The 13,001-nt window shown below is 44.0% G+C and overlaps 1 protein-coding gene across 1 annotated transcript in view; it reads right to left on the reverse strand.

Annotated features, from left to right (window-relative positions):
* The window catches only part of LOC128684123 (uncharacterized), a 46,926-nt gene extending 40,784 nt beyond the window's left edge, over positions 1-6,142 (reverse strand). The window contains exon 1 of the mRNA XM_070093555.1: positions 6,079-6,142. The gene's annotated coding sequence lies outside the window, so the exon portion shown is untranslated. The remainder of the gene's footprint in view (positions 1-6,078) is intronic.
* Between the last annotated feature and the right edge of the window lie 6,859 nt (positions 6,143-13,001).

Consider the following 13,001-nt stretch of genomic DNA (forward strand, 5'->3'; position numbering starts at 1 on the left):
CCCACAGCCCTTCCTGTCTCTACTGTAAAAACTTCCTTAAATCTCCTGTTCAGCTCCTCACATACCTCCTGATCATTTCTTGTGAGTTCTCCACCTTCTGTCCTTAATCTGATCACCTGGTCTTTGACTGTTGTCTTCCTCCTGATGTGGCTATACAACAGTTTCGGGTCAGTCTTGATTCTCGATGCTATGTCATTTTCATACTGTCGCTGGGCCTCCCTCCTTACCTGTGCGTACTCATTCCTGGCTCTGCGACTGATCTCCCTATTTTCGTGTGTTCTCTGCCTTCTGTACTTTTTCCATTCTCTATTGCACTTTGTTTTTGCCTCCTTACACCGTCGGGTAAACCAGGGGCTTGTTCTGGTCTTCCCGTTGTTACTGTTGCCCTTAGGAATGAACCTTTCCACTGCCTCCTTGCATTTTGTTGCTACATATTCCATCATTTCATTTACTGGCTTTCCTGCCAGTTCTCTGTCCCACTGGACCTCCAGCAGGAAGTTCTTCAACCCTATGTAGTCCCCTCTTTTATAGTCAGGCTTTTCCCATTCTACTCCTGTTATTCTCTCCACTTGCAGCTCTACTGTGTATTCAAAGCACAGAACCACGTGGTCGCTAGCTCCTAGGGGACTCTCATACTTGATGTCCTCAATGTCTGAGCTGCCCAGGGTGAACACAAGGTCCAATCTTGCTGGTTCATCCTCCCCTCTCACTCTGGTAGTGTCCTTAACATGTTGGTGCATGAGGTTTTCCAGCACCACGTCCAACATCCTGGCTCTCCATGTTTCGGGACCCCCATGTGGCTCCAGGTTTTCCCAGTCAATCTCCCTGTGGTTGAAATCCCCCATAACCAGCAACTTTGCTCTGCTGGAGTGAGCTCTTCTTGCCACCTCAGCAAGTGTGTCCACCATTGCTCTGTTGCTCTCTTCATATTCCTCTCTTGGCCTCCTGCAGTTCTGTGGTGGATTATACATCACTGCAATGACCACTTTGTGTTCCCCAGACTGAAGTGTACCTGCTATGTAGTCTCTTTCTCCCGTCTCATCTATTCCTTCCATTTTCTCGAATTTCCATCTGTTTTTTACGAGCAGAGCAACCCCACCTCCCCCCCTGCCCCTTCTATCTTTCCTCATGATCTGGTATCCTGGTGGGAAGATTGCATCTGTTATTGTCTCCATGAGTTTTGTTTCTGTAACTGCTATGATGTCTGGGAAATTCTCATTGATTCTTTCTTGCCATTCATGTTTATTCGTTAATCCATCTGCATTTGTGCACCAAACCTTCAACTTCTGTTCTAATACTGTAACTGTGGTGCGGGGGGTGGAAACAGAGGGATCGGTGTGTGATGGTTGGTTTGGATTGTTCAGTTGCCTTGGGGGTGTCGTGGCTGGAGTCCTTCTGCAGGTGTTTCTGGGGGGTGCGCTTGTCCTTCCATTTGATCCTGGGTTATTCTGCTCTCCTTTTTCATTTCCTCCCATTTCTCCTTTCGTTTTTGAACTCTCTCTTTCATTGTCTTCCTTTCGTCCTGTGTTCTGTCTCGGTCGAGGTACACACTCCGGAACTCCTGCTTGCCTCTCAGCCGTGCTTTCTCCTGCAGGATCATGGTTCGGGTTGATTCTGCCTTGAAAATTACTTTGAGAGGCCGATTCCTTTTCTTTGTGAACCACCCAATTCTCCGAAAATTTGCCACCTGGGTCATGTCCCCCTCGCCTATCACCTTCATGATGTCTTCAATTGCTTTTTTCTCCTCCTGCTTTCTTTCATCATAAGTTTCCCCTTTAGCTTCGTCTAGCCCATAGACAAACACGGATCTCTCCCTTTCCACCTCCCACTGTGACTCCCATTGCATCCTCTGATGTGTTTTAGTTCCTTTCCGTGGAGTGTTCCTTCCTTCAGTCCCTTCCCTAGTTATGGCCCCTATGCTTCTTGGTTTATCCTTCCTGCTCACCTGCTCCTGGCCTCCACAGGTATCTGGTAAGGTCCTTGCACATTTCCTAGTTCCTTCAATGTCTTCCAACCTCTCTTTCTGTCCTAGAGTTCTCCCTGTCTTTGTTTTGGCCCCATGTGGGTTTGACAGGACCTCTGCATACAGTTTAGTTTCCATGCTTCCTTCGGACCTGTTGGCTGTGTTCGATGTAGCCATTGCCGATGCTACTTCTGTAATATCTTTGTCTCTGTGCTGTTTCAGATGTCTCAGCTCCTCTTCTAATCTCTCTATCTTGATTTCTGCTGCTGTGGCCTGTTGCTTCCACCTTCTGCATTCTGCTGCTAACCTCTCTTCCATCTTCCTTTCCAGCTCATCTAGTCTCCTTCCCCAGTCTTCCTCCCTTTTTTTGAGCTCTACCTCCCATTCCTCCCTCTCAGATTCGTCCTTGGAGCCCCTTGTCCTCATCCTGGTTAGGGGGAGGGGAATAGATGGTTAGGAGAGGGGATGGATGGTTGTGGGGGGGGGAGGATGGTTATTGGAGGGGTAGAGATAGTTGGGGGAGGGAGTTAGATGGTTTGGAGGAGAGAGGGGATGGATGGTTATGGGGGAGGGGGAGGATGTGTGTGTATGTGTGTGTACTCAATTGTGATTGCAGAGGTCGAGCCACAGCTCCTATGTGTGCTTGTGTGTGTATCAAAGTAAATATATGACATCACAGTATGCAAAACAACCACAGTGAGAAAATAGCGAGAGTCTGGCAGACACACAGATGATGACCAGCACTATGGTCACTGTCTTGAACACTATGTGTTTTATTGTCCACTTATTGAGGTATATAGACATAGACAGTATATTAACATATATGACATGTCAAGATCCCTTATTAACGAAAATAAGACACCAGACATATTAAACAAATTTCTTAAATTTGCTTATTATATTCAAGTGAACTGTAGATAGAGATCTAGATGTACTCCTGTTAACCCTTTTGGGGCCAAGTTCCTAGGAGTTTCGTGTATCCATATGCAGATGATACTAGGATCTACATGAGACTGCCATCTATTAAGAACACAGTTAACCCTCAAGAAGCTATAAACCAAGTTTTCTATTGTGCAACAGAAAACTTGAGGTGATGATAACTAGAACCGAGTATACTACAAACTCTAATCATGCAATAGAGCGGAAAAATAATGTGAAGGACCTGGGAGTAGTAATGTCTGAGGATGTCACTTTCAAGGATCTCAACAGTACCACGATCACAACTGCAAAAAAAAAAAAAATGATAGGATGGATAATGAGAACGTTCTAAACAAGAAATGTCAAGCCAGTGATGATCCTTTTCAAATCACTTGTTCTCTCTAGGCTGGAATATTGGTGTACATTAACATCTCTGTTCAAAGCATACAGAGAACCTTTGCTGCATATATATGTTTTATCAAGCACCTCTGTTACTTGGAAGCACTTGACTTGTACTCACTGGAATGCAGGCGAGATAGATATATCATAATCTACATTTGGAAAATCCTAGAAGGAATGGTCCCGAATCTGCACACAGAAATCACTCCCTACGAAAGTAAAAGACTGGGCAGGCGATGCAATTAAAAATTAAAAATTGGGACGCCATTGGTGCACTAAGAGAAAATACCAGAAGCGTCCGGGGCCCAAGACTGTTCAACAGCCTCCCACCATGCATATGAGAAATTACCAATAGACCCCTGGCTGCATTCAAGAGAGAGCTGGACAGATACTTAAAGTCAGTGCCGGATCAGCTGGGCTGTTGTTCGTATGTTGAATTACGTGTGGCTAGCAGTAACAGCCTCACTGATCAGGCCCTGATCCACCAGGAAACCTGGTCGTGGACCGGGCTGCAGGGGCCTTGATCCCAGGAATACCCTCCAGGTAGACACATGACCTCACACATGACCCAACATATGACCTCACACATGACCCAACACATGATCTCACACATGACTTCACACATGACCCAACACAGGACTTCACACATGACCTCACACATGACCTAACACATGACCAACCATAACCTCACACATGACCCAACACATAACCTCACACATGACCCAACACATAACCTCACACATGACCTCACACATGACCCAACACATGACCAACTATGACCTCACACATAACCCAACACATGACCTCACACATGACCCAACACATGACCTCACACATGACCCAACACATGACCAACTGTGACCTCACACATGACCCAACACATGACCCAACACATGACCCAACACATGACCTCACACATGACCCAACACATGACCTCACACATGACAACTATGACCTCACACATAACCCAACACATGACCCAACACATGACCCAACACATGACCTCACACATGACCCGACACATGACCTCACACATGACCCGACACATGACCTCACACATGACCCGACACATGACCTCACACATGACCCAACACATGACCCAACACATGACCCAACACATGACCTCACACATGACCCGACACATGACCTCACACATGACCCGACACATGACCTCACACATGACCCGACACATGACCTCACACATGACCCAACACATGACCCAACACATGACCTCACACATGACCCGACACATGACCTCACACATGACCCGACACATGACCTCACACATGACCCGACACATGACCTCACACATGACCCAACACATGACCTCACACATGACCCGACAAGTTCAGTGTGGGAATGTAATGAAGATTTGGTCATGTCACATGTCAAGTAAAATTTGATAAGTGACATGTCAGTCATAGTTTAAATTCCTCACAAATTCTAGACACAAATGTGACTGTAAGTTTAGTCTCAGTTTTGCAAATTTGATATTTTACTGATAATGTTAAAAACTTGGAATTGCTGGAAGAAGATCAATGAATGAAGAATGCCTCGTCCGCTCGGCTTCAAACTTCCCCCAGCAGTGAGCTTTATTGGTGCTCACTATCACCTGTGTTATGAAATATTTTTGTTCCCATGTAATAACTAGGGAATGCCTCTTCTGATCGACTTGAAACCACAAATCTTTGTGAATCATAATTCAAAATATAATGTTATAGCTCCTGGGCTGCAAGATGCAGTTTTTTAAAACAATCTTGATGATTTGCATTTTCTTAAAATAAATAAAAAAAAAATTTCTTATTGCTTTGTAGAGAATTTAAAATAGAATATTAAGGAGAAAATAAATAAATAAAAAAGGTTTTGAGGGCGTTTTTAAATTTAAGTGAAAAACTTTCCTGTTTTCAGGATTACGTTGAGTTAGGTTACGTTAAGTTAGGTTAAGTTAAGTTAAGTTAGGTTAAGTTAGGTTAAGTTAGGTTAGGTTAAGTTAGGTTCGTCAGGAAACAGGACAAATGTTTCCTGACGCGGGTCTTAGTCAGATGAGGACCCGCCATTGGAGCTTTTGGTCATCTGACCGAGGCCTTCCGCTGGCTTACCGGTCCACCCCTTTAAAAATTTAAGTCATGTAGAACCATTTTTGTAGTAATATTTTCAGGATTTTTTTTTTTATTCGCCGGTACTCCCCCGGCCCGGGTCTTTTCCAAGTAGTGGTGACCCGGCCTTGGCTCCCTATCTGGGGAGTGTCTCGAGACTTAAGTCTCCCATGGGAGGAGGTACAAGTACCCCCTCATCTTTGGGACCAAGTGTCCCCAGGCCTAGCCACAGTCCCCGCCCTCACGGAGCTCGTAGGGAGAAGCTAGGCCTCAGGTCTGCCATCTGCCCCGCCCCAAAGGGGCTCGTGGTACGTCCTAATTTTACGATATTATTGGAGGAATTGAGATATTAATTTCCATAAAGATAACTAGTAAATGTCTCTCCAGATTCGCTTCAAATCTTCACTGCTAATATCTAACTGCATAACAAATTTATGTGTGTGCACTGTGTGGGTTATGCAGTACGAGGAATAACTTTCCCGGATACAGCAGCGGCCACAGCACATATATTGATCATTGCTCCTCGCTCTCTTATTGACTGTAAACGCCGGATTTCAGGCTCTAGATGATGTTTTCCGAGATTGTTTCACTCTTCACTTTGCGTTTTCCACACGTAGGTTATACAGTGCTGAAACTCACTGGAGACTAGAGCCTCCGTCCGCTAATTCCAGGACAACATACACGCTACCTAGTGTCCCTCACCTTTATATAAATGACACGAGATATTCCTGAGATGAGGGAGAGTAAAGGGACGCACCTCACTGCCTCACACGCTGGCAACTAAGTGAGGTGACGTGAGCAGCTTGCTGCCCAAGGCAACATACCCTCAGACCTGGGTATCTCTATATATGTACTCTGAGAGCTGGTAGCTCTCAGTACATATACATGCTGAGAAATGTTTGAATGAAAAGATACAAGAGAGATCTTTATTAGAAACATTTCGGTTCTATGACCTCGGTCACTCTAAAAGGTCATTTAGAGTGACCGAAGTCCCAAGACCGAAGTGTATCCACTTTAGATATCCTAACTAAATGCACACGTTTCCTTTCATTCATATTATCAGTGTTATTATACCCGCTGCCTTCACTTGTGAGAGGTGTGTATGTCTGTATATACTTTAAGAGTTATGTTTCTCATTGTATATACGCTAAGAGCTGTGTGTCTCTTGGTGTATATATATTAAAAAGTGTGTATGTGATTGTATATATATCAGAGGTAAATATTGCTTAGTGTATATGCGCTGAGAAGTGAATATCTCTCAGTTTATATTCACCGAGAGGTATGTATCTCGGTATAAGCATACCAGAAGATGTATATATCTGTGTACATACGAAGGTAGTATACTTTCGTCCCTACTTTAGGGATTAAATTATTCTTGACTGGTGGTACAGAGGTCATACTCAGCCTTAATTTTTAAATCTAATAAACGATGAACATTGACCTCTAACATATGCACAACAATATACCCCGAAAAAAATAGTATATACTGCAGAAACTTAAAGCCAAATTAATAAAAACTTCTGTATATATAGATTAATAAAGAAATGCTCATGTAGGTAGCCATCTTTGCGAAATTATCAATGAATTTCATTAAATAAAAGTCGGCCACCAACACTTCATGAATGACAATACAAATTAATGATGAATCTCGTAATATATGGCAAGGACTAGTTGAATAGAGAAACACAACCTATGAGAATGTTGGAGCACAAATGTGGCAAGACTGCTTGTTCCACGTGGTAATGTACCCCCAGGTCTCTCTCTCTCTCTCTCTCTCTCTCTCTCTCTCTCTCTCTCTCTCTCTCTCTCTCTCTCTCTCTCTCTCTCTCTCTCTCTCTCTCTCTCTCTCTCTCTCTGAACCAGGATAAACAACACGAAATTATTAAAGATAACAACTCGTCATTACACATTGTATTCACTGTTAGTTAGTTAGTTTAATATGTTTATTATGCACCCCATACCCATCCTGTGGGCGGTAGTCAAAAGATTACAGAGGTACATTAATGGGTCCAGGGACTGGGCCTCAAAGTTTTGATAGCTGAGCAAGTTACAGAGGTAATGAATTCACAATTTACAAAGGTAATGAACTGTGTCAGGTAGTAGTTTGAGAACAATAATACGAAAAGAACTTCAGCTGAATTTTATGGACTTAAGGCTCAGGGAGATTGACACCAGTGAGTCCATCTATCATCATTCTATCATGCAGGAGGAGCCACATGTCTATGGTGTATTCACTGTAGAGAAGAAAATACAGTAAAAACTTGAAGTGATAAACGTTACTTACTGTATAAAAAATTATCTGCTTCTGATATAGACTAAAATTTTGACAAGACTTTTACAATGGTTTGCCAAATTGAATCGTGTTGTCTCCCTCGTTATTTCCTTCGTCTCCTCGTCTTCAGAGAGCGTCTCTGCTAGTGGCATCCTTTGTCCTTTTTGGATACTTCTTTACTTATTTTTTTTTCACAGGGTTTGACGTGGTTAGGCTTAGAGTTCCTAACTTTATTTACAAGCTAGGAGCTGTTACCTACATCAGCTCATTTGAAAGCTTTGTAATTGTTAAGAGACATAAACACGGAAGAGGAGGAGGTTGGAACTATCTGTGGGCCAGTGATTTCAAGTGATCAGATGACTTAAATTCCTTTTCCTTTATTATTTCTGCCCCTCATTCTTATCATGCTCTCCTTTTGTATCTTCACTTCATCCAGTTGTAGGGCTCCTTCTTCCTCCATATCAGCCGTATTTATCTGTTATGTACTTCTTCACATGGTTTGTTGCTGCATAACGGAAACAGATTTTATGACATAAAAAGGGATATGAAAAAGACGTGGAAAAACCCTGTCTGAAATTCTAGGACCTAGGAAACTGCCTTGGAAAAAAGTGATTAACCTAACTAAACCTAATGAACCTCTCATCCCGCCGACGGATACTGCAAACAAACTAAATGTCTTTTTCTCGACTGAAATAACAACACTAGCAATCAAAATCCCAAACTCAAACACAGAACTAAAAAAACTACCTCATAGACCTATATCAAACCTACCCCTTCTATCTAAAATATTCGAAAAAAATAATACACAAGCAAGTTTACACCTATTTGTATCACACAACATACTTAACCCCTGCCAGTTTGGATTTAGGTCAAGCAAAAGCGCAAACGATGCAATTATACATATGCTCCAGCTTCTATATACGGTGCTGGAAAAAAAAGGAAATTCCACTGGGCCTCTTCATAGACCTACGGAAAGCATTTGATACAGTGGACCACGATCTTTTGCACCTAAAACTTGAATATTACGGGGTCAGATGACATTCATTCGATTACCTATAATAATATCTTAGCAACAGACACCAGTATGTATACACAAATGGAGTTGCCTCCACACAACCTGTTCTTGTTGGAGTCCCCCAGGGCAGTGTACTTGGACCACTATTCTTTCTTATTTACATCAGTAACCTCCCTAATGCCTCCGAACTACCTGTTCCTTTGCAAATGACACTACCTATATCTTCTTTCACCCAAACCAAACCGTACTTAGCAACACTGTAAATGATGAGCTGCTAAAAATATCCACTTGCATGACGGCCAACAAACTTACTCTCAACATCAACAAAACCTACGTCATACTCTTTGGAAACAGAGCTGCAAATATTCAGCTAAACATATCGATAAATGGTTCCCCCATTTCAAGACACACTGACGGAAAATTTCTAGGGCTCCACATTAACAGCTGTCTTAAATTTCAGACCCACATACAGCATATTTCAAAAAAAAAAAAAATCTCCGAAAGAGTAGGCATCCTCTGTAAGATACGGTACTATGTACCCCAAACGGCACTTCCTGCTCTTTACCACTCTCTCATCTACCCTTACCTCACTTATGGTATTTGTGCATGGGGTTCAACTACAGCAAATCGCCTTAAACAATTAAATAACAGAAAGCTGCTGTGAGAATGGTTACAAACTCCTGCGCCAGGCAACACACCCCACCGCTATTTAAGAGCTTGAACGTGCTTAACATACAAAATATACACTTATATTATTGTGCTTACTACATACACAGAACATTATTCTCCAATACAAACCCTCCTCTCAAACTCCTTCTTGAGAACTACAACCGAACACACTTGCATAACACAAGACACAAAACACTCTTTGAAATCCCTTGTGACCATCTCTCCCTATGCAAAAATGCAATGCATATAAAGGACCCTAAGATCTGGAATTAATTGCCTGAAAATACAAAAGGGCCCCAGCTGCCTGCACACCAATTCAAGGCTCTAAGAAATCACCTCATCTCTCAAAATTAACAACACAAAAACTATAAAACACTACTCAAACATTACTCAAAAACTGCCATATTTTATAAGATTATTTCAAAACTAAAATGGTCTCAATATCATTATGTATAATGTGTTAAAATATTACACTGTAACTTGTTATTCAGCTACTTGTTAATTCATTTTCGTCTCTCAATCTGCGGGCTGAGAGGACGCACTTTGCGACTGCCCCTGTTGACACCTAGTGGCGGGTAGTGAACTGTGGCATATAAGATGGCGGATCAACATGGAAAGCACACAAACACAGTCTGTGTTGAACTTGTGCATGGGACTTTGAGTGGCTCTACAGTACATGTGTTGCTATCCAGCATTCTACGTGATGTATATGGCATAGCAAATGAAGAATTGTATGGCGTGTCATTGAATGGAACGTCGAGGATATTCGTCAATTCTAACAGTGCCGGCTTTTACTCCAAGATCGTTGACATTTTTCAACAGAGGCGCATATCTGTCAATTCTGCTGTTGAGGTGTGCCTTCATGACATGTCTAAATATATTACATAGGTGAAGATGAGGAATGTTCCCCTCAAAGCAACGGAGTATGATTTCCTGACTGTTTTTAACAAGTATGGGACTGTTCATGCTGCTACGATGGGTGTGTGAAGGGATGGACCTTATGAGGGGCTGCCTGAAGGCTCTTTCACCCTTAAAATGATGCTGCAACAGCCTATACCATCTTACGTCTATTTAGACAGTTACTGGACCCAGGTGTATGTTCATTATGCTGGTCAACGTCGAACGTGCCGTTTGTGCAATGCTTTTGATCATAAGGCAGCCCAGTGTCATCGGCGGCAGACTATACACAATAAGGAGTCATCTCACATGGTGTTGTCACCGCAGCCCCTCACACCTGAGCATGGTTCCTTGGACGTCCAGAGTGCTACGCTTTGGAGTGCTGAGGTAGATTGCGAGGAGATGGAGTCTGCGGTGTGTGTAACCCTCTCAACGGTGTGTGCGGAGATGCCTATGCCTCCTGTGGAGTCCCTGGTACCATCTGAGACGACACAGGACGGGTTGTTCACGGAAGTCTTACAAGACTTCCTGGAAGGGTCAGAGTCATGTACTGATGGCTTGTTAATATGAGGTACGTTATTGGGGGAGTCAGTGCCCCAATAGAGTGATGAGGTTTTGCGTAAGGGTGTACAGGTGTATGAGATGATTGTAGACGTTCACCAGGAGGATCTGTCTAGTGATGTTATGCACGTGGAAGGATGTTCTCGTAAACAGACTGCGGGAACATCTGACATGGAAGTTGTATTGACTCCCGGGCATTGCACCAGGAAGAAAACATGGGCAGATGTAACAGTGCCACCCAAATGTGGAGTTATTGGTTTGAATGTGCCACAAGGTAGTCGTGCACGGGGGGGAGGGGGGTCAGGAGGGGTCGAGTGCAAAAGAAGGACCAAATAATGTAAAAGATGGACTGGGTAAAACCCAGAGGCATAGGCGAAAGTCCCCCTTTTTGAAGCATTCAAGTGTGTAACTATTAATGTTAATGGACTTCGGGCAGAGGTGAAGTGTGCATGGGTGGAGTGTGTTTTAAGGTGTTTCAATGTGGATGTGTGTTTTATTCAGGAGCATAATTATAGGTTTGGATACGAGCTAAGGTTGAAGGGTTATCAGATGTTTGTAGGTAGTTTGGTGAGGCTCAAGGGTGGGGTGGCGGCGGCGGTGAAGGAGTCCAGCCCCTTTCGTGTCTTGGCCTGGGGGGAGGGGAGAGGGAGGGTGGTGAGGGTGGATGGGGTCTGGGGGGAGGTGCAGGCTTGTTTTATGGGCGTTTATATGCCGGTGGACGGCCATAACAGAGTCAAGGTGGATTTTGTGAATGAAGTTTTGTTATACTATTTACAGGGTTTGCTTATGATCACAGTTCTGGGAGGAGACTGGAATTGTGTTATTCACCACAGGATGTGGAGCCGCGAGGGGTGGGATGTGTGCTTGGAGTGTCACAGAATGTGCTGAGGGATGCAGGGGTCTTCGATGTGGTGGGAAGAGAGAGGTGGAAGGTGGAGCACACGTTTGTTAGAAGGGGTTATGCTGCAAGATTAGATAGAATATATGTGACTCAGGGGATTAGAGTAGAGTGGGTGCAGTCAATTGATATGGGGTTTTCGGACCATCGGGCAGTCATGTTGGACCTGGAGTGGAATGGTATGGTTAGATTTTACCCAGGTTATTAGAAATTGAATGTGAGGCTCCTTACTGGGGAGGGGGAGGGGCCGTTTCTTAGGGAATGGTGGAAACCTTTCTGGGAGACTCGGGATCAAGGTGTGAGCATGTTGGAATGGTGGGAGTCGAGAGCTAAGCCAGGGATTATGGCTTATTATAAGTCTAGGAGAAGAGAGGAGGCACGGTGGAGGTTTGGGTTGCAAAAGTACCTGGAGGGTCAGCTGAATGATTGTTATGAGGGGGGAGGGGGCAGTAGGTACAGGGACATTGTGGAACTTAGCGGTCGGCTTGCTGACTTCCAAAATGAGCGTTTTGATGCCATTCGTGTTAGGGGGGGTTTGAAGGAGGTGCTTTGGGGTGACAGGCCCTCCGGTTGTGTTTTGTGTAAGTTTAGGGTGCGGCAGCAGGTAACCACCCTTTTGTAGTGGGAGGCGTGTGCGAGTGTGGGAGGATATCGGAGGAGGCAGATGCTCTGCGAGACAGAAAGCATGAGCAACTATGTGGACCACTGGTTTTAGGAGATATTGCAGAAGGGGTTGGGAGGGGCCCATGAGGTAGGAGCATTGGGTGGGGAGATTAGAAATGTTTTAAGTGAGATGGAGCAAGCAGAGCTAGGGGGAAGGATTAGCGAGGAGGTGGAGGAGGCTGTGCTAAGGATGAGTAGAGGTAAGGCACCTGGGACTGATGAAATATCTAATAATTTTTATTTGGTGCATTGGGATTGTCTCAAGCATTGTCTAGTGATGGTGTTAAACTGTATGAAGACTGAGGGAGTGTTAGGTGTGTCGCAAAGTACGGGAGTAGTTGTGTTGGTGCCAAAAAGGGGAGGGGGGATGGCTCTGAGTGCATACTGGGCAATTTCTCTTATGTGCTCGGATTATAAAATTTTTGCGAAAGTCTTAAGTAATAGGATGAAGAAGGTAATTGGATTGGTTATACATTGGGGACAGTTTGGCATACCTGGATGGTGTATGCGGGAGGGACATGGACAAATCAGGGATTTTTTGGAGGACTGTCAAGGAAGGGGGGTGGTATCTTGGGACTTGATTGGGAAAATGCTTATGACTGTGTAGATAGGGAGATATTGAGAGTCATTTTGTTGAGACAGGGGTTTGG

The sequence above is a fragment of the Cherax quadricarinatus genome, chromosome 3, assembly GCF_038502225.1.
Source record: "Cherax quadricarinatus isolate ZL_2023a chromosome 3, ASM3850222v1, whole genome shotgun sequence".
NCBI lineage: Eukaryota > Metazoa > Arthropoda > Malacostraca > Decapoda > Parastacidae > Cherax > Cherax quadricarinatus.